The sequence below is a fragment of the Xenopus laevis genome, chromosome 2L (genome assembly GCF_017654675.1).
Source record: "Xenopus laevis strain J_2021 chromosome 2L, Xenopus_laevis_v10.1, whole genome shotgun sequence".
In the NCBI taxonomy this organism is placed as follows: Eukaryota; Metazoa; Chordata; class Amphibia; order Anura; family Pipidae; genus Xenopus; species Xenopus laevis.
In genome coordinates, this window is record NC_054373.1 from 66,970,586 (window position 1) to 66,993,833 (window position 23,248).

General features: G+C 41.8%; 1 long non-coding RNA gene across 7 annotated transcripts in view; it reads left to right on the forward strand.

The window, feature by feature from the left end:
• LOC121399952 overlaps positions 1 to 23,248 on the forward strand; it is a 51,349-nt gene that overhangs the window by 9,325 nt on the left and 18,776 nt on the right. For 5 of the 7 annotated variants that reach the window (XR_005965370.1, XR_005965367.1, XR_005965371.1 and 2 more), the window contains exon 2: positions 5,852 to 6,009. The exons of the other annotated variants lie outside the window; for them this stretch is intronic. This is a non-coding gene — a long non-coding RNA (uncharacterized LOC121399952). The remainder of the gene's footprint in view (positions 1 to 5,851; positions 6,010 to 23,248) is intronic. 7 annotated transcript variants of the gene reach the window in all.

The following is a 23,248-nucleotide window of genomic DNA, read 5'->3' on the forward strand; positions in this document are numbered from 1 at the left end:
CAGAGGCCTTTTGTGACTAGCTCTTAGTGAGGGCTGCATATATACTGTATATAGTGTCCTAGTACTAGGTTAGACCTAGACAGTCTCTACTATACAAAGTACTGCCAGGACAGAAATACCTAGGCCTGTTGAACCCCAAGAAGGAGAGTATGTCATATTATTTGGTGTTCTGCCATGGAATTTTTGTGGAGTCTAAAGGAACCTCACCTTACTAACCATGTTTATTTGTACAGAAAACTGCCGACACTTGAAACTATTGTGAGAGGTACAAAGTTAAGCACCCCCTGATAAAATTTGTGCAATAAAACACATTCAGCACTTACTTACATTTGTTTCCTGTAAGACTGTATTTTCCAGGAACACTTCCTGCTCTGCTACTGCGGAGGGAACTAATATGCACAGCCAAGGTAGGAACTTTTACATGATGCACCAGTTCCCATGTGCAGGAATAAGAAAATGTTCCTATTGTCTTTCAGGTAGTAATCCTTAGTCTAATGTTTTACAAACCTATTAAAAACTGTTTATATGCCACTGCAAAGTAGTTTTATACTGTCTACAGCACATACAGCCTGCAGTAAACTGTCTGTCTGCAGTGAAGCAGACAGACAGTTACACCTGCAGAATCAGTGCACATGTTGCACAGTAGTTTATGCTGATTACAGATCCTTTATTTTGCCTCAAGCCTAATTCGCTAGCGTAGCGCATTTTCGTTAATTCGCCGATTCACTAACGACGCTGGCGTAAATTCACTAGTGTTACTTCGCAGCCTTACGCCTGGCGAATTTGCTCAACGGACGTAACTACGCAAATTCACTGACGCGCAAATTTTTATGAACGCTACCTTTTCGCCACCTCAGACCAGGCGAAGTGCAATAGAGTAGATAGGGATTGCTTCAAAAAAAGTTAAATATTTTTCTAAGTCCCCAAAAAACGCTGGCGTTTTTTCTTTTTTATGGGTGATAGGCTGAAAAAGATTGAATTTTTTTTTGGGGCTACCCTCCTTCCCCCCTACATTTCCTAACTCATGGCACCTTAACTATACAGTGGGCACATGTGTAGGGCAAAATAAAAATTGTATTTGCTGTTTTGAAGGTTTCCCAGGCTTGTGTAGTGATGCTACATATACCTCCATTGTAACTTCAATTTGGTGCCATATGCAAATTAAGCATCGCCAGCGTAACTTCGCTTTGCTTGGCGAATTAACGATAGCGCAACTTCGCAACCTTACGCTTCCCCTGAGGATTTTAGTGAATTTGCGTAGCGCTGGCAAAAATACGCCTGGCGAAGTGCGGTGAAGCGGACGCTGGCGCAACTACGAATCTTAGTGAATTTGCCCCTATGTGACCAATACTGCATGTTCCTGCACTTTATTGTAGAATATGTGTTGGCGCTAGTGAAGTTCGGGTCAAGCTTTTTTCGACCAGCACCCTCCCAACCCTAACCCAGCCTGGCCTGCTCCGTCCCCTCTTTTTATATACCCACGCTCACCCTGCAGTGATGTCACAAAATGGACGGGGCAGGCACAAGTCTATAAATTGACAGGATGGAAGCTGGCAGTGTGAGGTTGCAGGAGGGGAGAGTGAAAGGGAGCTCTCAACCCAAACCCGCCCTCGACCCCAAGATTTTTTGCAGTAGCCTGCCCCAACCAGCCCGACCTGTGGGTTTTTCGAGCTGGCCTGCACATCACTAGTTGGCACTATATAAAAAACAGATTAAAAATAATATGGCTCAATGATATACAAGCTACAACACTGGTTATATTTAAGTTTGTTTACCTTAAGTAATACCATATTAATGTTTAATCATTGAATCCACAAGGGGGCAGTCTCTGCACAGTTCAAGAAACATTTTTTCTATTTCTAGGAAACTTGGCATTTCATTTTAGAAATACAGTATTTTTTTGGATTTTGCAATTTATATTATGTTCTCTTTGAACAACCTATTGTTTTTTAACAGGTTTTGAGATGATAATATGTTAACAAGTAATGTGGGGAGATGTCCCACTTCCAAATATGGACTCCACCTGCATCTCAGAGAAACATTAAAGTTTCTCTGAGATAGAGATAGAATTAAGTGTATATGGAGTTGTCACCTGCACTCCTGAAGTGCCTTGGTTCTCTGAATGCCTGGCTGGATATCAGCATATATCAAGATTTAGGGCGAATCTTCCCTTCGACAGGCCCACATTGGTTGGGCAATATCGTGGTAATCCCATTGTTTGGCCCTAGGTCTAAAGGATTGTATTAGAATGAAGGGGATACAAAAAAGTCAGAGCAAGGAATGATTCACAAAAAAAACCCCCACCATTTACTTAGTTCGAAGTATTTTTTTGGCTACTTCAACCATCGAATTGGCTACTTTGACTACGACTTTGAATCGAACAATTCAAACTAAAAATCGTTCGACTTATTCGACCATTCGATAGTCAAAGTACTGTCTCTTTAAAAAATACTTCGACCCCCTGCTTCGGGAAGTAAAACCTACCGAGGCCAATGTTAGCCTATGGAGAAGGTCCCCATAGGCTTCCTAACAATTTTCTGATCTAAGGAAAATCCTTCAATCGAACGATTTTTCCTTCGATCGTATGATCGTAGGAAGTGCGCTAAATCCTTCGACTTCGATATTCGAAGTCAAAGGATTTCAATTCAGCAGTCGAATATCGAGGGTTAATTAACCCTCAATATCCAACCATAAGTAAATTTGCCCCTTTGTGATTCATTTATTCCTGTCAATATGTTTACACAGAAAATTACACATTCATATAAATCTAACCCAACATTGTTAGTAGTCCTGTGTTTGAACCATGGGAACCTTGGGAACCTTGGGAGATCTTTCTTGAATGATATCTGCCCACTTAGGTTTGAAATGCCCTTCTGATGAGGGCCACGTTGATGCAGTTAGACTGGGGATAATAGGAGCTACAACATGGAGCTGGCCACTGCTCCTTTATAAACTGTAGCAAAAAAGGGAAAGTTGACCACACCACAATTTTAACCCATTAGGCAGGGGTGCAATGATGTTGTGACCACAAAATTCATAAAATCAAAGGAGGAGGATGCTCAACTATAACTCACCACTTGTTGTAGTGTCGGTGCTAGCTGCTGGTCCTCCTGCCAGGGATCCACTTATAACTCCAAGAAACACGCTGGAGCATTCAGAATTCTCTGAAAGTGGTTTATTGTGCCAACAAACTAGGCCCTTTCTCAAGCCTGTCCTCTGTAGTGATGAGCAAATTTTTTGAGCATTTTGCCATTGGCAGATTTTTCTGCAAAACCGCCCCAAAAATCGAATCTAAACTCTAATATTTTTTGCTACAAAAAATTGCAGTTCCAGACATCACATGTCTCTGAATCCGGGTTCCTGGCCTGAGAACTCTCTTCTATATCACAACACTTAACGGATTCACTCGAACACGATTTCAAATTAAAATTACGTTGCTTTATTCATACCTTTAAAATTTGTATGCTAAGGTACAGTGCATGATGGTCACCACTGACGCGTTTCATGCCCTATGGCCCTTCCTCAGAGTGTCTCTGAGGAAGGGCCATAGGGCATGAAACGCGTCAGTGGTGACCATCATGCACTGTACCTTAGCATACAAATTTTAAAGGTATGAATAAAGCAACGTAATTTTAATTTGAAATCGTGTTCGAGTGAATCCGTTAAGTGTTGCAACTATTTCCCTGGCCTGGAGTGAGTGTAGGACTGGCCAGACCAGGGATGACTTTGACTTAGTTGGCCAACTTAAACATATTGCAATATATAAACAAATAAGCCCTGTTTGTTACCAGGTCCAATTTCCTGAACAGGCGCCACTAGACCGTGTGGTCCTAGCTCCCGCCTGCCTCTCTTCATGCATTCAACCCACCCCCCCACGAGTGCGTGTGCCAAAGCACTGGGGAGCTGTACGTCCCCAGTGCTCATTACAATGCAGCTGGGCGACATGCTGCTTCTAAAATTTTGCAGCCCTAGGTCCGGCCTTTGTGTCCTCGCCACAAATCCGGGCCAAAACCAATATAAATTTTAAGGTATTTTTATATATATATTTAACATGCGCTAGACAAAAACGGAAAAGGGGTGCTACAACCTCCCTGCCGTGTAATCAATTCAAACAAACTTTCACAGCGGAACATTTATATTTTCTAAATTCTCACCAAATAGGTGGCTTGGTTCGGGTGCTCTTGCCCCAAACCCTCTGCTTCATAATATTTCTCCAAAGATATGAACATGGGTATGATATGGTATGATATATTTATGTCATATAAAAAATTAAGTACTACACAAAAAATGTAATCCCTTTTTATTGATTGCCATTCAATATGTCCAGTAGAGAGAGAGCTAATTGTGAGATTTTGTTTTTATTGTTTTTCTAATGTGGGGATTAGATAAGAATCCCTGGTTATCTCCAACCTGACAGAAAATTATTTCCACAACAGGCAAGAAATAATGAGTTGGGAAAGGAGATTTTATTTGTTTAGGGTACACAGACAAGGAAAAGGGGAAGGAATGAGAAAAAAAGGATTTCCAGCATTTTACTGTGCCTCTGAATTTAGCAACTCATTACTTGTGGATTTCGATACCAATGAACATTTTTTTTTATCAGCGATTGTATTGCAAGTATATAATACCCGTTCCAGGTATTTCTGTATGTGTTTTACTATTTAATCAGGTGCTCTGCTGTTCTCCCAGCCCTTCTTTACTGGTTGGTGCTGGATTAAAAGATTTATTTTGGTCCCAAGGCTACATTGTCCCACACCCTTCATGCCAGTCTAGGATGTGGTACAATGCTCTGTTAGTCTGGGTATACAGTGGTAACCCAGTATATCAGAATGTTTTTCCCACACCCCCAGCATCAGCAGGGTCATTTTAATAAACAGGCAAAAGGGGCATTTTACCAGGGACTACCAGGACATAGGCTCCCATAATCAGACTTATTTACTAACTTTTGGTTCTTTTTTTCAGAAATGGCAGGCACCTCATTTTAATTAGCTAGATCAGCTCTATAATAGAGCTTTTCTTTTTTAATCTCTTTTTTTATACTTTATGAATTTGTATTCTATTAACTGTACTTCATTATTAAGAGCTTGTAAGAGTGTGTTGGTTTGAGGGTCTGGGAAAGATATGCAGGAGTTTGGAGATTATAATATATACAGAATATATTACATACATGATAAAGTACTTACAGAACTAAAGTGATTATATATCTAACTCTGAACTTAACTTTGCTGGAGGAGGAGTATGGGGTGCCATTTGTCCAGTGTACATTTTGTAGACAAAAAGTATATTCTGTCTGCAAAAATAACTTCAATATAGTTGAGGCACAAAATACATTTTACCAGGATACATATATAACTGTGGTCAGATATATTGGTAGAAAATGTACAAAAGCAGTATGTTTAGTCAAAAATGAGAACAAAATCTGATTTCTGTACAAATAGGATATCAAAGTATTGTAAACAAGCATTTTGTCTTTCACACTGTATTTTGGTTCTCAAATGTATAAAATCCATGTAACAAAACCAGTGATGTGTAAAGGTACCTACAAGATGAATTATGTAAAAAAAACTAGAACAAAATATATAATGTTGTAAGCGGCTATCATATGTGAATCCACACAATTGATATCTCACTATAATTTACCAGTTTGAAGTGACAAAATAGATGCTTTATTATCTATTCTGTAAAACATTTCTGTCAGTCAAATTAGTGAACCAATGAGATGCAAGCATACTTCTTAACCAATAACAAGCACTCTTTAACTGAAGTCCATTTATCTATTAATTCACATTTCAAATAGCAACAGTTATTTGGCCAATAATATTAGGTTTCACTTTTTTTTCTGATCCTGCAGCTTCTTGCCATGTTTCCCCTCCCCTGAGGCTGCCATTTTTCTAGCACATGCTCTCCAGAATGGATCCTAGGGGTATTAATGTGAAGCTATTAGCTGACAGCATTTTGAACCTTTCAAAAATAGTTGAGAATTTGTCCTCTACAAGCTCCAACACTGGGGTAAGTCTGACAGTGATTTTATTCATCTCTCTAGTGGTGTATACCAACATATGGGTATCTTGCTGTAAGGTGTACATCTTAAAATTTGCACAACTTGCTTGTCAGACTTATTTAGCTTCTATTTTTTTTTTACTTCATTTAATAATAAGCATACAATCCATAATTGACTGGCCAGTCTGCTTAAAAAGGATAAAAACAAGCTATTTTTTTACCTCTTAATGCAGGGGTCCCTAACCTTTTTTGGACCGGGGACCGGTGCAAAAAAAAATAGTTTTTTGTCTTTTGCAAGGACCGGGGGGGGGGGGATCGGGGATGGGACTGGCAGGGGTCGGCAGCAAGCTTGTATGCGCCGGTGTCCAATTTTGGCATGCCGACGTCCAATTTGGGGCGCGCCTCGTTTTTGGCAGCCTTCTTAATTGTTCCCATTAAAATCAATCAAAGAAATCTGATTGGCTGTCTTAAGCTCCGCCCAGTTTTCTGAATTTTAACCCCAGTTACCTAGTCATGGTCAGTGCCAAGTTTGGGACCTCTGGTTTTAAAACTGTGAGAACGGCAGTAATCAAAAATTTTACATTGAAGTCAATAGGTGAAAACTGATTGGCCGTTTTTGGCTCCACCCACTTTTCCTAAATTTTGACCGCAGTCACCCAGTGAGTAATTGAGCCAAGTTTGGTACACCTAGCATTTAAACCGTGATAATAGCAGCAGTTTATCATTTTTAATTAAGGTCAATGGCTGAAATCTGATTGGCTGTTGTTGCCCCGCCCCTTTTTTTTCCTAATTGTGAACCACAGTCACTCAGTGACTAACATTCCAAAGTTTGGGAATGCTGTCATTTATTGTGTAAAAATGGCAGCATTTTTATTTTTTTCTATTGAAAATCAATGAATGAAATTCGATTGGTTGTTGGTGGCTCCGCCCACTTTTTCTAAACTTGAAGTGGAAACCCCCAGCGACCACATTTGTGATATTCAAGGTCCCTGACATCAATACTGAGAGAATGGCAGCCTTCTTAATTGTTCTCATTAAAATCAATCAAAGAAATCTGATTGGTTGGTTTTGGCTCCACCCACTTTTCTTAATTTTAATCCCAGTCCCCCAGTGACCAACTGTGCCAAGTTTGAGGACCCTGCCATTAACCGTCTAAGAGCGGCAGCAGTTTAACATTTTCCTATTTATTTGAATGGCTGAAATTTGATTGGCTGTTGTAGACTCCGCCCACTTTAGGTAAATTTTAGCCGAGTCACCCAGTGACCCACGGTGCCAAGTTTGGGAGAGCTCTAGCTTTAATACTGTGAGAATTACAGCTGTTTACATTTTCTCATTGAAGTCAATAGGGAAAATCTGATTGGTTGTTTGCGGCTCCGCCCACTTTTTTGGGTCCCCAAAATAGGACAGAATTTTTCAGTTTCACCCCATGACTAAATGAGCCAAGTTTGGTGAGTGTAACTTCAAAGCTGTACAAGTGGCAAAAGTTTCAAGTTTTCCAATGAAAGTCTATGGGGAAAAAAGGGGTCGTCGGGGGGTCGCCACAGGGGCACGGAGGTTGGGATCGCTTAACAAAGCACAAGCAACCTATTCGAGTATGAGTCGAACAAGTGTGCAAAGTTTCATAATTGTACTCCTAAAACTCTGGGAGGAGTAGCGTTTAGAAAATTGCTCAATTTTCATTGGGCGTTGGTAGCTCCGCCCACTTTGGGGTGCCCCCCCAAAATACTTATTTTTATTCGGGGTGACATCAACTATATGTGGTCCGAGTTTGGGGACTGTATCTTCAAAACTGTACAAGTGGCAGCGATTTGAAATTTTTCCCTGTCAATCTCAATGGGAAAAAAGGGGTCGTCGGGGGGTCGCCACAGGGGCGGGGTGGGTCCCCAAAATAGGACAGAATTTTTCAGCTTCACCCCATGACTAAATGACCCAAGTTTGGTGAGTGTAACTTCAAAGCTGTACAAGTGGCAAAAGTTTCAAGTTTTCCAATGAAAGTCTATGGGGAAAAATGGGGTCGTCGGGGGGTCGCCACAGGGGCACGGAGGGTGGGAACGCTTAACAAAGCACAAGCAACCTATTCGGGTATGAGCCGAACAAGTGTGCAAAGTATCATAATTGTACTCCTAAACCTCTGGGAGGAGTAGCGTATAGAAAATTGCTAAATTTTCATTGGGCGTTGGTAGCTCCGCCCACTTTGGGGTGCCCCCCCAAAATACTTATTTTTATTCGGGGTGACATCAACAATATGTGGTCCGAGTTTGGGGACTGTATCTTCAAAACTGTACGAGTGGCGGCGATTTGAAATTTTTCCCTGTCAAAGTCAATGGGAAAAAAGGGGTCGTCGGGGGGTCGCCACAGGGGCGGGGTGGGTGGGATCGCTTATTAAAGCACAAGCAACGTACTTTGCTATAAGAGGAATAAGTGTGGAAAGTTTGGCGCTTGCACCCCTAAAACTGTAGGAGGAGTAGCGTTTAGAAAATGGGGTTCGCCAATAATAATAATAATAATAATAACTAGAGGGTGTCGTTTCTGAAGAAACCACGGGATGTTGGCTATGAAACGCTATAGGTGTCTTGCCCAGTCGCCCCCGGTGCCTAGAGAGTACACAAAGTCGGTAGAATCCGGATTAAAACGGTGAAATTTAAAGCCAATCCAATTTTACCATTGAAATCCATTCAAACAAACTGGCTATTTTTGGCTCCGCCCACTTTTAAAAATTTGCATCCCAGTCACCCCTTCACCAAATGGACCAAGTTTGAGCACTCTTACATTAACAGTGTAAGATTGACAGGAATTTAAATATTCCCATTGAATAGCGTTTGGTAAAATGTGATTGGCTGTCTTAAGCTCCGCCCAGTTTTCTGAATTTTAACCCCAGTTACCTAGTCATGGTCAGTGCCAAGTTTGGGGCCTCCGGTTTTAAAACTGTGAGAACGGCGGTAATACAAAATTTTACATTAAAGTCAAGAGGTGAAAACTGATTGGCTGTTTTTGGCTCCACCCACTTTTCCTAAATTTTGACCGCAGTCACCCAGTGAGTAATTGAGTCAAGTTTGGTACACCTAGCATTTAAACTGTGATAATAGCAGCAGTTTATCATTTTTCTTTAAGGTCAATGGCTGAAATCTGATTGGTTGTTGTTGCCCCGCCCCTTTTTTTCCTAATTATGAACCACAGTCACTCAGTGACTAACATTTCAAAGTTTGTGAATGCTGTGATTTAATGTGTAAAAATGGCAGCATTTTTATTTTTTTCTAGTGAAAATCAATGAATGAAATTCGATTGGTTGTTGGTGGCTCCGCCCACTTTTTCTAAACTTGAAGTGGAAACCCCCAGCGGCCACATTTGTGATATTCAAGGTCCCTGACATCAATACTGTGAGAATGGCAGCCTTCTTAATTGTTCCCATTAAAATCAATCAAAGAAATCTGATTGGCTGTCTTAAGCTCCGCCCAGTTTTCTGAATTTTAACCCCAGTTACCTAGTCATGGTCAGTGCTAAGTTTGGGACCTCTGGTTTTAAAACTGTGAGAACGGCAGTAATCAAAAATTTTACATTGAAGTCAATAGGTGAAAACTGATTGGCCGTTTTTGGCTCCACCCACTTTTCCTAAATTTTGACCGCAGTCACCCAGTGAGTAATTGAGCCAAGTTTGGTACACCTAGCATTTAAACCGTGATAATAGCAGCAGTTTATCATTTTTAATTAAGGTCAATGGCTGAAATCTGATTGGCTGTTGTTGCCCCGCCCCTTTTTTTTCCTAATTGTGAACCACAGTCACTCAGTGACTAACATTCCAAAGTTTGGGAATGCTGTCATTTATTGTGTAAAAATGGCAGCATTTTTATTTTTTTCTATTGAAAATCAATGAATGAAATTCGATTGGTTGTTGGTGGCTCCGCCCCCTTTTTCTAAACTTGAAGTGGAAACCCCCAGCGACCACATTTGTGATATTCAAGGTCCCTGACATCAATACTGAGAGAATGGCAGCCTTCTTAATTGTTCTCATTAAAATCAATCAAAGAAATCTGATTGGTTGGTTTTGGCTCCACCCACTTTTCTTAATTTTAATCCCAGTCCCCCAGTGACCAACTGTGCCAAGTTTGAGGACCCTGCCATTAACCGTCTAAGAGCGGCAGCAGTTTAACATTTTCCTATTTATTTGAATGGCTGAAATTTGATTGGCTGTTGTAGACTCCGCCCACTTTAGGTAAATTTTAGCCGAGTCACCCAGTGACCCACGGTGCCAAGTTTGGGAGAGCTCTAGCTTTAATACTGTGAGAATTACAGCTGTTTACATTTTCTCATTGAAGTCAATAGGGAAAATCTGATTGGTTGTTTGCGGCTCCGCCCACTTTTTTGGGTCCCCAAAATAGGACAGAATTTTTCAGTTTCACCCCATGACTAAATGAGCCAAGTTTGGTGAGTGTAACTTCAAAGCTGTACAAGTGGCAAAAGTTTCAAGTTTTCCAATGAAAGTCTATGGGGAAAAAAGGGGTCGTCGGGGGGTCGCCACAGGGGCACGGAGGTTGGGATCGCTTAACAAAGCACAAGCAACCTATTCGAGTATGAGTCGAACAAGTGTGCAAAGTTTCATAATTGTACTCCTAAAACTCTGGGAGGAGTAGCGTTTAGAAAATTGCTCAATTTTCATTGGGTGTTGGTAGCTCCGCCCACTTTGGGGTGCCCCCCCAAAATACTTATTTTTATTCGGGGTGACATCAACTATATGTGGTCCGAGTTTGGGGACTGTATCTTCAAAACTGTACAAGTGGCAGCGATTTGAAATTTTTCCCTGTCAATCTCAATGGGAAAAAAGGGGTCGTCGGGGGGTCGCCACAGGGGCGGGGTGGGTCCCCAAAATAGGACAGAATTTTTCAGCTTCACCCCATGACTAAATGACCCAAGTTTGGTGAGTGTAACTTCAAAGCTGTACAAGTGGCAAAAGTTTCAAGTTTTCCAATGAAAGTCTATGGGGAAAAATGGGGTCGTCGGGGGGTCGCCACAGGGGCACGGAGGGTGGGATCGCTTAACAAAGCACAAGCAACCTATTCGGGTATGAGCCGAACAAGTGTGCAAAGTATCATAATTGTACTCCTAAACCTCTGGGAGGAGTAGCGTATAGAAAATTGCTAAATTTTCATTGGGCGTTGGTAGCTCCGCCCACTTTGGGGTGCCCCCCCAAAATACTTATTTTTATTCGGGGTGACATCAACAATATGTGGTCCGAGTTTGGGGACTGTATCTTCAAAACTGTACGAGTGGCGGCGATTTGAAATTTTTCCCTGTCAAAGTCAATGGGAAAAAAGGGGTCGTCGGGGGGTCGCCACAGGGGCGGGGTGGGTGGGATCGCTTATTAAAGCACAAGCAACGTACTTTGCTATAAGAGGAATAAGTGTGGAAAGTTTGGCGCTTGCACCCCTAAAACTGTAGGAGGAGTAGCGTTTAGAAAATGGGGTTCGCCAATAATAATAATAACTAGATGGTGTCGTTTCTGAAGAAACCACAAGATGTTGGCTTTGAAACGCAAGAGGTGTTGGGGCCAGTCGCCCCTGGTGCATAGAGAGTACACAAAGTTGGTAGAATCTGGTTTAAAACGGTGTAAATGGAAGCAGATCAAATAGTACCATTAAAATCAATCCAAAAACCTGATTGGCTGTTTTTGGCTCCACCCACTTTTAAAATTTGAATCCCAGTCCCCCTGTGACCGACTGTGCCAAGTTTGATGTCCCTGCCATTAACTGTGAAAGAATGGCAGCAACTTATATATTGACATTGATTAGCAATAGGTAACATTTGATTGGCTGTTTTAAGCTCCACCCAGTTTTCCGAATTTTAACCCCAGTCACCCAGTCATGATCTGTACCAAGTTTGGGGCCTCTGGCTTTAAAACTGTGAGAATGGCAGTATTTGAAACTTTTACATTGAAGTCAATAGGTAAAATCTGATTGGCTGTTATTGGCTCCGCCCACTTTTCCTAAATTTTGACCACAGTCACCCAGTGAGTAATTGTGCAGAGTTTGGGACACTTGGCATGGACGCCGTAATAATAGCAGCAATTTGGCGTTTTTCATTAATGTCAATGGCTGAAATCCGATTGGCTGTTGTTGCCCCACCCCCTATATTTTCCTAATTCTGAACCAGAGTCACCAAGTGACTAACACTTTAAGGTTTCGGAATCATGACATTTAACATGTAAAAATGGCAGCAATTTTATGTTTTTCTATTGAAAATCAATGAATGACATTTGATTGGTTGTTGGTGGCTCCACCCACTTTTCCTAACTTTGAAGTGCAAACACCAGGTGACCACATTTGTGATATTCGAGGTCCATGACATCAATAACGTGCAAATGGCAGCAATTTTAATTTTTCCCATTGAAATCATCAAAGAAATCTGATTGGTTGTTTTTGGCTCCACCCACTTTTCCAGATTTTGATCCCGGTCCTCCAGGGACCAACTGTGCCAAGTTTGAGGACCCTCCCATGAACAATCTAAGAGCGGCGACAGCTTTAACTTTTCCCATTGAAACAAATGGCTAATATTTGATTGGCTGTGGTAGACTCTGCCCACTTTTCCAAATTTTAACCCCAGTGACCCATGGTGCCAAGTTTTGGGTCTCTGGCTTTAACACTGTGGGAATGACAGTGTTTGACATTTTCTCATTGAAGTCAATAGGGAAAATCTGATTGGCTGTTTGTTGCTCCGCCCACTTTTTGGAGTCCCCAAAATGTGACAGAACTTTTCAGGTTGACCCCATGACTAAGTGACCCAAGTTTGGTGAGTGTAACTTTAATGCTGTACGAGTGGCAAAAGTTTCAAATTTGCCAATGAAAGTCTATGGGAAAAAATGGGGTCTTTGGGGGGCCGCCACAGGGCCACGGAGGGTGGGATTGCTTAACAGAGCACAAGCAACCTATTCGGGTATGAGCCCAACAAGTGTGCAAAGTTTCATCATTGTACTCCTAAAACTTTGGGAGGAGTAGCGTTTAGAAAATGCTAAAATTTCATTGGCTGTTGGTAGCTCCGCCCACTTTGGGGTGCCCCCCCAAAATACATATTTTTATTCGGGGTGGCACCAACAATATGCGGTCCGAGTTTGGGGAGTGTAGCTTCAAAACTGTATGAACGGCAGCGATTTGAAAATTTTCCCTGTCAAAGTCAATACGAAAAACGGCGTCTTCGGTGGTCCGCCGCACGGGCGCAGTGGGTGGGATCGCTTACTAAAGCACAAGCAACGTACTTTGCTATAAGGCGAATAGGTGTGGAAAGTTTGGCGCTTGTACCCCTAAAACTGTAGGAGGAGTAGCGTTTAGAAAACCGGGGGGCGCTAATAATAATAATAATAATAAGAATAAGAACGAGCTGAACTAGTAGATCAAGATGTTGGCTTTTTCAAAGCCAACATAATAATAATAACTAGAGGGTGTCGTTTCTGAAGAAACCACGGGATGTTGGCTATGAAACGATATAGGTGTCTTGCCCAGTCGCCCCCGGTGCCTAGAGAGTACACAAAGTCGGTAGAATCCGGATTAAAACGGTGAAATTTAAAGCCAATCCAATTTTACCATTGAAATCCATTCAAACAAACTGGCTATTTTTGGCTCCGCCCACTTTTAAAAATTTGCATCCCAGTCACCCCTTCACCAAATGGACCAAGTTTGAGCACTCTTACATTAACAGTGTAAGATTGACAGGAATTTAAATATTCCCATTGAATAGCGTTTGGTAAAATGTGATTGGCTGTCTTAAGCTCCGCCCAGTTTTCTGAATTTTAACCCCAGTTACCTAGTCATGGTCAGTGCCAAGTTTGGGGCCTCCGGTTTTAAAACTGTGAGAACGGCGGTAATACAAAATTTTACATTAAAGTCAAGAGGTGAAAACTGATTGGCTGTTTTTGGCTCCACCCACTTTTCCTAAATTTTGACCGCAGTCACCCAGTGAGTAATTGAGTCAAGTTTGGTACACCTAGCATTTAAACTGTGATAATAGCAGCAGTTTATCATTTTTCTTTAAGGTCAATGGCTGAAATCTGATTGGTTGTTGTTGCCCCGCCCCTTTTTTTCCTAATTATGAACCACAGTCACTCAGTGACTAACATTTCAAAGTTTGTGAATGCTGTGATTTAATGTGTAAAAATGGCAGCATTTTTATTTTTTTCTAGTGAAAATCAATGAATGAAATTCGATTGGTTGTTGGTGGCTCCGCCCACTTTTTCTAAACTTGAAGTGGAAACCCCCAGCGGCCACATTTGTGATATTCAAGGTCCCTGACATCAATACTGTGAGAATGGCAGCCTTCTTAATTGTTCCCATTAAAATCAATCAAAGAAATCTGATTGGCTGTCTTAAGCTCCGCCCAGTTTTCTGAATTTTAACCCCAGTTACCTAGTCATGGTCAGTGCTAAGTTTGGGACCTCTGGTTTTAAAACTGTGAGAACGGCAGTAATCAAAAATTTTACATTGAAGTCAATAGGTGAAAACTGATTGGCCGTTTTTGGCTCCACCCACTTTTCCTAAATTTTGACCGCAGTCACCCAGTGAGTAATTGAGCCAAGTTTGGTACACCTAGCATTTAAACCGTGATAATAGCAGCAGTTTATCATTTTTAATTAAGGTCAATGGCTGAAATCTGATTGGCTGTTGTTGCCCCGCCCCTTTTTTTTCCTAATTGTGAACCACAGTCACTCAGTGACTAACATTCCAAAGTTTGGGAATGCTGTCATTTATTGTGTAAAAATGGCAGCATTTTTATTTTTTTCTATTGAAAATCAATGAATGAAATTCGATTGGTTGTTGGTGGCTCCGCCCACTTTTTCTAAACTTGAAGTGGAAACCCCCAGCGACCACATTTGTGATATTCAAGGTCCCTGACATCAATACTGAGAGAATGGCAGCCTTCTTAATTGTTCTCATTAAAATCAATCAAAGAAATCTGATTGGTTGGTTTTGGCTCCACCCACTTTTCTTAATTTTAATCCCAGTCCCCCAGTGACCAACTGTGCCAAGTTTGAGGACCCTGCCATTAACCGTCTAAGAGCGGCAGCAGTTTAACATTTTCCTATTTATTTGAATGGCTGAAATTTGATTGGCTGTTGTAGACTCCGCCCACTTTAGGTAAATTTTAGCCGAGTCACCCAGTGACCCACGGTGCCAAGTTTGGGAGAGCTCTAGCTTTAATACTGTGAGAATTACAGCTGTTTACATTTTCTCATTGAAGTCAATAGGGAAAATCTGATTGGTTGTTTGCGGCTCCGCCCACTTTTTTGGGTCCCCAAAATAGGACAGAATTTTTCAGTTTCACCCCATGACTAAATGAGCCAAGTTTGGTGAGTGTAACTTCAAAGCTGTACAAATGGCAAAAGTTTCAAGTTTTCCAATGAAAGTCTATGGGGAAAAAAGGGGTCGTCGGGGGGTCGCCACAGGGGCACGGAGGTTGGGATCGCTTAACAAAGCACAAGCAACCTATTCGAGTATGAGTCGAACAAGTGTGCAAAGTTTCATAATTGTACTCCTAAAACTCTGGGAGGAGTAGCGTTTAGAAAATTGCTCAATTTTCATTGGGTGTTGGTAGCTCCGCCCACTTTGGGGTGCCCCCCCAAAATACTTATTTTTATTCGGGGTGACATCAACTATATGTGGTCCGAGTTTGGGGACTGTATCTTCAAAACTGTACAAGTGGCAGCGATTTGAAATTTTTCCCTGTCAATCTCAATGGGAAAAAAGGGGTCGTCGGGGGGTCGCCACAGGGGCGGGGTGGGTCCCCAAAATAGGACAGAATTTTTCAGCTTCACCCCATGACTAAATGACCCAAGTTTGGTGAGTGTAACTTCAAAGCTGTACAAGTGGCAAAAGTTTCAAGTTTTCCAATGAAAGTCTATGGGGAAAAATGGGGTCGTCGGGGGGTCGCCACAGGGGCACGGAGGGTGGGATCGCTTAACAAAGCACAAGCAACCTATTCGGGTATGAGCCGAACAAGTGTGCAAAGTATCATAATTGTACTCCTAAACCTCTGGGAGGAGTAGCGTATAGAAAATTGCTAAATTTTCATTGGGCGTTGGTAGCTCCGCCCACTTTGGGGTGCCCCCCAAAATACTTATTTTTATTCGGGGTGACATCAACAATATGTGGTCCGAGTTTGGGGACTGTATCTTCAAAACTGTACGAGTGGCGGCGATTTGAAATTTTTCCCTGTCAAAGTCAATGGGAAAAAAGGGGTCGTCGGGGGGTCGCCACAGGGGCGGGGTGGGTGGGATCGCTTATTAAAGCACAAGCAACGTACTTTGCTATAAGAGGAATAAGTGTGGAAAGTTTGGCGCTTGCACCCCTAAAACTGTAGGAGGAGTAGCGTTTAGAAAATGGGGTTCGCCAATAATAATAATAATAATAATAACTAGAGGGTGTCGTTTCTGAAGAAACCACGGGATGTTGGCTATGAAACGCTATAGGTGTCTTGCCCAGTCGCCCCCGGTGCCTAGAGAGTACACAAAGTCGGTAGAATCCGGATTAAAACGGTGAAATTTAAAGCCAATCCAATTTTACCATTGAAATCCATTCAAACAAACTGGCTATTTTTGGCTCCGCCCACTTTTAAAAATTTGCATCCCAGTCACCCCTTCACCAAATGGACCAAGTTTGAGCACTCTTACATTAACAGTGTAAGATTGACAGGAATTTAAATATTCCCATTGAATAGCGTTTGGTAAAATGTGATTGGCTGTCTTAAGCTCCGCCCAGTTTTCTGAATTTTAACCCCAGTTACCTAGTCATGGTCAGTGCCAAGTTTGGGGCCTCCGGTTTTAAAACTGTGAGAACGGCGGTAATACAAAATTTTACATTAAAGTCAAGAGGTGAAAACTGATTGGCTGTTTTTGGCTCCACCCACTTTTCCTAAATTTTGACCGCAGTCACCCAGTGAGTAATTGAGTCAAGTTTGGTACACCTAGCATTTAAACTGTGATAATAGCAGCAGTTTATCATTTTTCTTTAAGGTCAATGGCTGAAATCTGATTGGTTGTTGTTGCCCCGCCCCTTTTTTTCCTAATTATGAACCACAGTCACTCAGTGACTAACATTTCAAAGTTTGTGAATGCTGTGATTTAATGTGTAAAAATGGCAGCATTTTTATTTTTTTCTAGTGAAAATCAATGAATGAAATTCGATTGGTTGTTGGTGGCTCCGCCCACTTTTTCTAAACTTGAAGTGGAAACCCCCAGCGGCCACATTTGTGATATTCAAGGTCCCTGACATCAATACTGTGAGAATGGCAGCCTTCTTAATTGTTCCCATTAAAATCAATCAAAGAAATCTGATTGGCTGTCTTAAGCTCCGCCCAGTTTTCTGAATTTTAACCCCAGTTACCTAGTCATGGTCAGTGCTAAGTTTGGGACCTCTGGTTTTAAAACTGTGAGAACGGCAGTAATCAAAAATTTTACATTGAAGTCAATAGGTGAAAACTGATTGGCCGTTTTTGGCTCCACCCACTTTTCCTAAATTTTGACCGCAGTCACCCAGTGAGTAATTGAGCCAAGTTTGGTACACCTAGCATTTAAACCGTGATAATAGCAGCAGTTTATCATTTTTAATTAAGGTCAATGGCTGAAATCTGATTGGCTGTTGTTGCCCCGCCCCTTTTTTTTCCTAATTGTGAACCACAGTCACTCAGTGACTAACATTCCAAAGTTTGGGAATGCTGTCATTTATTGTGTAAAAATGGCAGCATTTTTATTTTTTTCTATTGAAAATCAATGAATGAAATTCGATTGGTTGTTGGTGGCTCCGCCCACTTTTTCTAAACTTGAAGTGGAAACCCCCAGCGACCACATTTGTGATATTCAAGGTCCCTGACATCAATACTGAGAGAATGGCAGCCTTCTTAATTGTTCTCATTAAAATCAATCAAAGAAATCTGATTGGTTGGTTTTGGCTCCACCCACTTTTCTTAATTTTAATCCCAGTCCCCCAGTGACCAACTGTGCCAAGTTTGAGGACCCTGCCATTAACCGTCTAAGAGCGGCAGCAGTTTAACATTTTCCTATTTATTTGAATGGCTGAAATTTGATTGGCTGTTGTAGACTCCGCCCACTTTAGGTAAATTTTAGCCGAGTCACCCAGTGACCCACGGTGCCAAGTTTGGGAGAGCTCTAGCTTTAATACTGTGAGAATTACAGCTGTTTACATTTTCTCATTGAAGTCAATAGGGAAAATCTGATTGGTTGTTTGCGGCTCCGCCCACTTTTTTGGGTCCCCAAAATAGGACAGAATTTTTCAGTTTCACCCCATGACTAAATGAGCCAAGTTTGGTGAGTGTAACTTCAAAGCTGTACAAGTGGCAAAAGTTTCAAGTTTTCCAATGAAAGTCTATGGGGAAAAAAGGGGTCGTCGGGGGGTCGCCACAGGGGCACGGAGGTTGGGATCGCTTAACAAAGCACAAGCAACCTATTCGAGTATGAGTCGAACAAGTGTGCAAAGTTTCATAATTGTACTCCTAAAACTCTGGGAGGAGTAGCGTTTAGAAAATTGCTCAATTTTCATTGGGTGTTGGTAGCTCCGCCCACTTTGGGGTGCCCCCCCAAAATACTTATTTTTATTCGGGGTGACATCAACTATATGTGGTCCGAGTTTGGGGACTGTATCTTCAAAACTGTACAAGTGGCAGCGATTTGAAATTTTTCCCTGTCAATCTCAATGGGAAAAAAGGGGTCGTCGGGGGGTCGCCACAGGGGCGGGGTGGGTCCCCAAAATAGGACAGAATTTTTCAGCTTCACCCCATGACTAAATGACCCAAGTTTGGTGAGTGTAACTTCAAAGCTGTACAAGTGGCAAAAGTTTCAAGTTTTCCAATGAAAGTCTATGGGGAAAAATGGGGTCGTCGGGGGGTCGCCACAGGGGCACGGAGGGTGGGATCGCTTAACAAAGCACAAGCAACCTATTCGGGTATGAGCCGAACAAGTGTGCAAAGTATCATAATTGTACTCCTAAACCTCTGGGAGGAGTAGCGTATAGAAAATTGCTAAATTTTCATTGGGCGTTGGTAGCTCCGCCCACTTTGGGGTGCCCCCCAAAATACTTATTTTTATTCGGGGTGACATCAACAATATGTGGTCCGAGTTTGGGGACTGTATCTTCAAAACTGTACGAGTGGCGGCGATTTGAAATTTTTCCCTGTCAAAGTCAATGGGAAAAAAGGGGTCGTCGGGGGGTCGCCACAGGGGCGGGGTGGGTGGGATCGCTTATTAAAGCACAAGCAACGTACTTTGCTATAAGAGGAATAAGTGTGGAAAGTTTGGCGCTTGCACCCCTAAAACTGTAGGAGGAGTAGCGTTTAGAAAATGGGGTTCGCCAATAATAATAATAATAATAATAACTAGAGGGTGTCGTTTCTGAAGAAACCACGGGATGTTGGCTATGAAACGCTATAGGTGTCTTGCCCAGTCGCCCCCGGTGCCTAGAGAGTACACAAAGTCGGTAGAATCCGGATTAAAACGGTGAAATTTAAAGCCAATCCAATTTTACCATTGAAATCCATTCAAACAAACTGGCTATTTTTGGCTCCGCCCACTTTTAAAAATTTGCATCCCAGTCACCCCTTCACCAAATGGACCAAGTTTGAGCACTCTTACATTAACAGTGTAAGATTGACAGGAATTTAAATATTCCCATTGAATAGCGTTTGGTAAAATGTGATTGGCTGTCTTAAGCTCCGCCCAGTTTTCTGAATTTTAACCCCAGTTACCTAGTCATGGTCAGTGCCAAGTTTGGGGCCTCCGGTTTTAAAACTGTGAGAACGGCGGTAATACAAAATTTTACATTAAAGTCAAGAGGTGAAAACTGATTGGCTGTTTTTGGCTCCACCCACTTTTCCTAAATTTTGACCGCAGTCACCCAGTGAGTAATTGAGTCAAGTTTGGTACACCTAGCATTTAAACTGTGATAATAGCAGCAGTTTATCATTTTTCTTTAAGGTCAATGGCTGAAATCTGATTGGTTGTTGTTGCCCCGCCCCTTTTTTTCCTAATTATGAACCACAGTCACTCAGTGACTAACATTTCAAAGTTTGTGAATGCTGTGATTTAATGTGTAAAAATGGCAGCATTTTTATTTTTTTCTAGTGAAAATCAATGAATGAAATTCGATTGGTTGTTGGTGGCTCCGCCCACTTTTTCTAAACTTGAAGTGGAAACCCCCAGCGGCCACATTTGTGATATTCAAGGTCCCTGACATCAATACTGTGAGAATGGCAGCCTTCTTAATTGTTCCCATTAAAATCAATCAAAGAAATCTGATTGGCTGTCTTAAGCTCCGCCCAGTTTTCTGAATTTTAACCCCAGTTACCTAGTCATGGTCAGTGCTAAGTTTGGGACCTCTGGTTTTAAAACTGTGAGAACGGCAGTAATCAAAAATTTTACATTGAAGTCAATAGGTGAAAACTGATTGGCCGTTTTTGGCTCCACCCACTTTTCCTAAATTTTGACCGCAGTCACCCAGTGAGTAATTGAGCCAAGTTTGGTACACCTAGCATTTAAACCGTGATAATAGCAGCAGTTTATCATTTTTAATTAAGGTCAATGGCTGAAATCTGATTGGCTGTTGTTGCCCCGCCCCTTTTTTTTCCTAATTGTGAACCACAGTCACTCAGTGACTAACATTCCAAAGTTTGGGAATGCTGTCATTTATTGTGTAAAAATGGCAGCATTTTTATTTTTTTCTATTGAAAATCAATGAATGAAATTCGATTGGTTGTTGGTGGCTCCGCCCACTTTTTCTAAACTTGAAGTGGAAACCCCCAGCGACCACATTTGTGATATTCAAGGTCCCTGACATCAATACTGAGAGAATGGCAGCCTTCTTAATTGTTCTCATTAAAATCAATCAAAGAAATCTGATTGGTTGGTTTTGGCTCCACCCACTTTTCTTAATTTTAATCCCAGTCCCCCAGTGACCAACTTTGCCAAGTTTGAGGACCCTGCCATTAACCGTCTAAGAGCGGCAGCAGTTTAACATTTTCCTATTTATTTGAATGGCTGAAATTTGATTGGCTGTTGTAGACTCCGCCCACTTTAGGTAAATTTTAGCCGAGTCACCCAGTGACCCACGGTGCCAAGTTTGGGAGAGCTCTAGCTTTAATACTGTGAGAATTACAGCTGTTTACATTTTCTCATTGAAGTCAATAGGGAAAATCTGATTGGTTGTTTGCGGCTCCGCCCACTTTTTTGGGTCCCCAAAATAGGACAGAATTTTTCAGTTTCACCCCATGACTAAATGAGCCAAGTTTGGTGAGTGTAACTTCAAAGCTGTACAAGTGGCAAAAGTTTCAAGTTTTCCAATGAAAGTCTATGGGGAAAAAAGGGGTCGTCGGGGGGTCGCCACAGGGGCACGGAGGTTGGGATCGCTTAACAAAGCACAAGCAACCTATTCGAGTATGAGTCGAACAAGTGTGCAAAGTTTCATAATTGTACTCCTAAAACTCTGGGAGGAGTAGCGTTTAGAAAATTGCTCAAATTTCATTGGGCGTTGGTAGCTCCGCCCACTTTGGGGTGCCCCCCCAAAATACTTATTTTTATTCGGGGTGACATCAACTATATGTGGTCCGAGTTTGGGGACTGTATCTTCAAAACTGTACAAGTGGCAGCGATTTGAAATTTTTCCCTGTCAATCAATGGGAAAAAGGGTCGTCGGGGGGCCAAGGGCGGGGTGGGGGATCGCTTATTAAAGCACAAGCAACGTACTTTGCTATAAGAGGAATAAGTGTGGAAAGTTTGGCGCTTGCACCCCTAAAACTGTAGGAGGAGTAGCGTTTAGAAAATGGGGTTCGCCAATAATAATAATAATAATAACTAGAGGGTGTCGTTTCTGAAGAAACCACGGGATGTTGGCTATGAAACGCTATAGGTGTCTTGCCCAGTCGCCCCCGGTGCCTAGAGAGTACACAAAGTCGGTAGAATCCGGATTAAAACGGTGAAATTTAAAGCCAATCCAATTTTACCATTGAAATCCATTCAAACAAACTGGCTATTTTTGGCTCCGCCCACTTTTAAAAATTTGCATCCCAGTCACCCCTTCACCAAATGGACCAAGTTTGAGCACTCTTACATTAACAGTGTAAGATTGACAGGAATTTAAATATTCCCATTGAATAGCGTTTGGTAAAATGTGATTGGCTGTCTTAAGCTCCGCCCAGTTTTCTGAATTTTAACCCCAGTTACCTAGTCATGGTCAGTGCCAAGTTTGGGGCCTCCGGTTTTAAAACTGTGAGAACGGCGGTAATACAAAATTTTACATTAAAGTCAAGAGGTGAAAACTGATTGGCTGTTTTTGGCTCCACCCACTTTTCCTAAATTTTGACCGCAGTCACCCAGTGAGTAATTGAGTCAAGTTTGGTACACCTAGCATTTAAACTGTGATAATAGCAGCAGTTTATCATTTTTCTTTAAGGTCAATGGCTGAAATCTGATTGGTTGTTGTTGCCCCGCCCCTTTTTTTCCTAATTATGAACCACAGTCACTCAGTGACTAACATTTCAAAGTTTGTGAATGCTGTGATTTAATGTGTAAAAATGGCAGCATTTTTATTTTTTTCTAGTGAAAATCAATGAATGAAATTCGATTGGTTGTTGGTGGCTCCGCCCACTTTTTCTAAACTTGAAGTGGAAACCCCCAGCGGCCACATTTGTGATATTCAAGGTCCCTGACATCAATACTGTGAGAATGGCAGCCTTCTTAATTGTTCCCATTAAAATCAATCAAAGAAATCTGATTGGCTGTCTTAAGCTCCGCCCAGTTTTCTGAATTTTAACCCCAGTTACCTAGTCATGGTCAGTGCTAAGTTTGGGACCTCTGGTTTTAAAACTGTGAGAACGGCAGTAATCAAAAATTTTACATTGAAGTCAATAGGTGAAAACTGATTGGCCGTTTTTGGCTCCACCCACTTTTCCTAAATTTTGACCGCAGTCACCCAGTGAGTAATTGAGCCAAGTTTGGTACACCTAGCATTTAAACCGTGATAATAGCAGCAGTTTATCATTTTTGAATTAAGGTCAATGGCTGAAATCTGATTGGCTGTTGTTGCCCCGCCCCTTTTTTTTCCTAATTGTGAACCACAGTCACTCAGTGACTAACATTCCAAAGTTTGGGAATGCTGTCATTTATTGTGTAAAAATGGCAGCATTTTTATTTTTTTCTATTGAAAATCAATGAATGAAATTCGATTGGTTGTTGGTGGCTCCGCCCACTTTTTCTAAACTTGAAGTG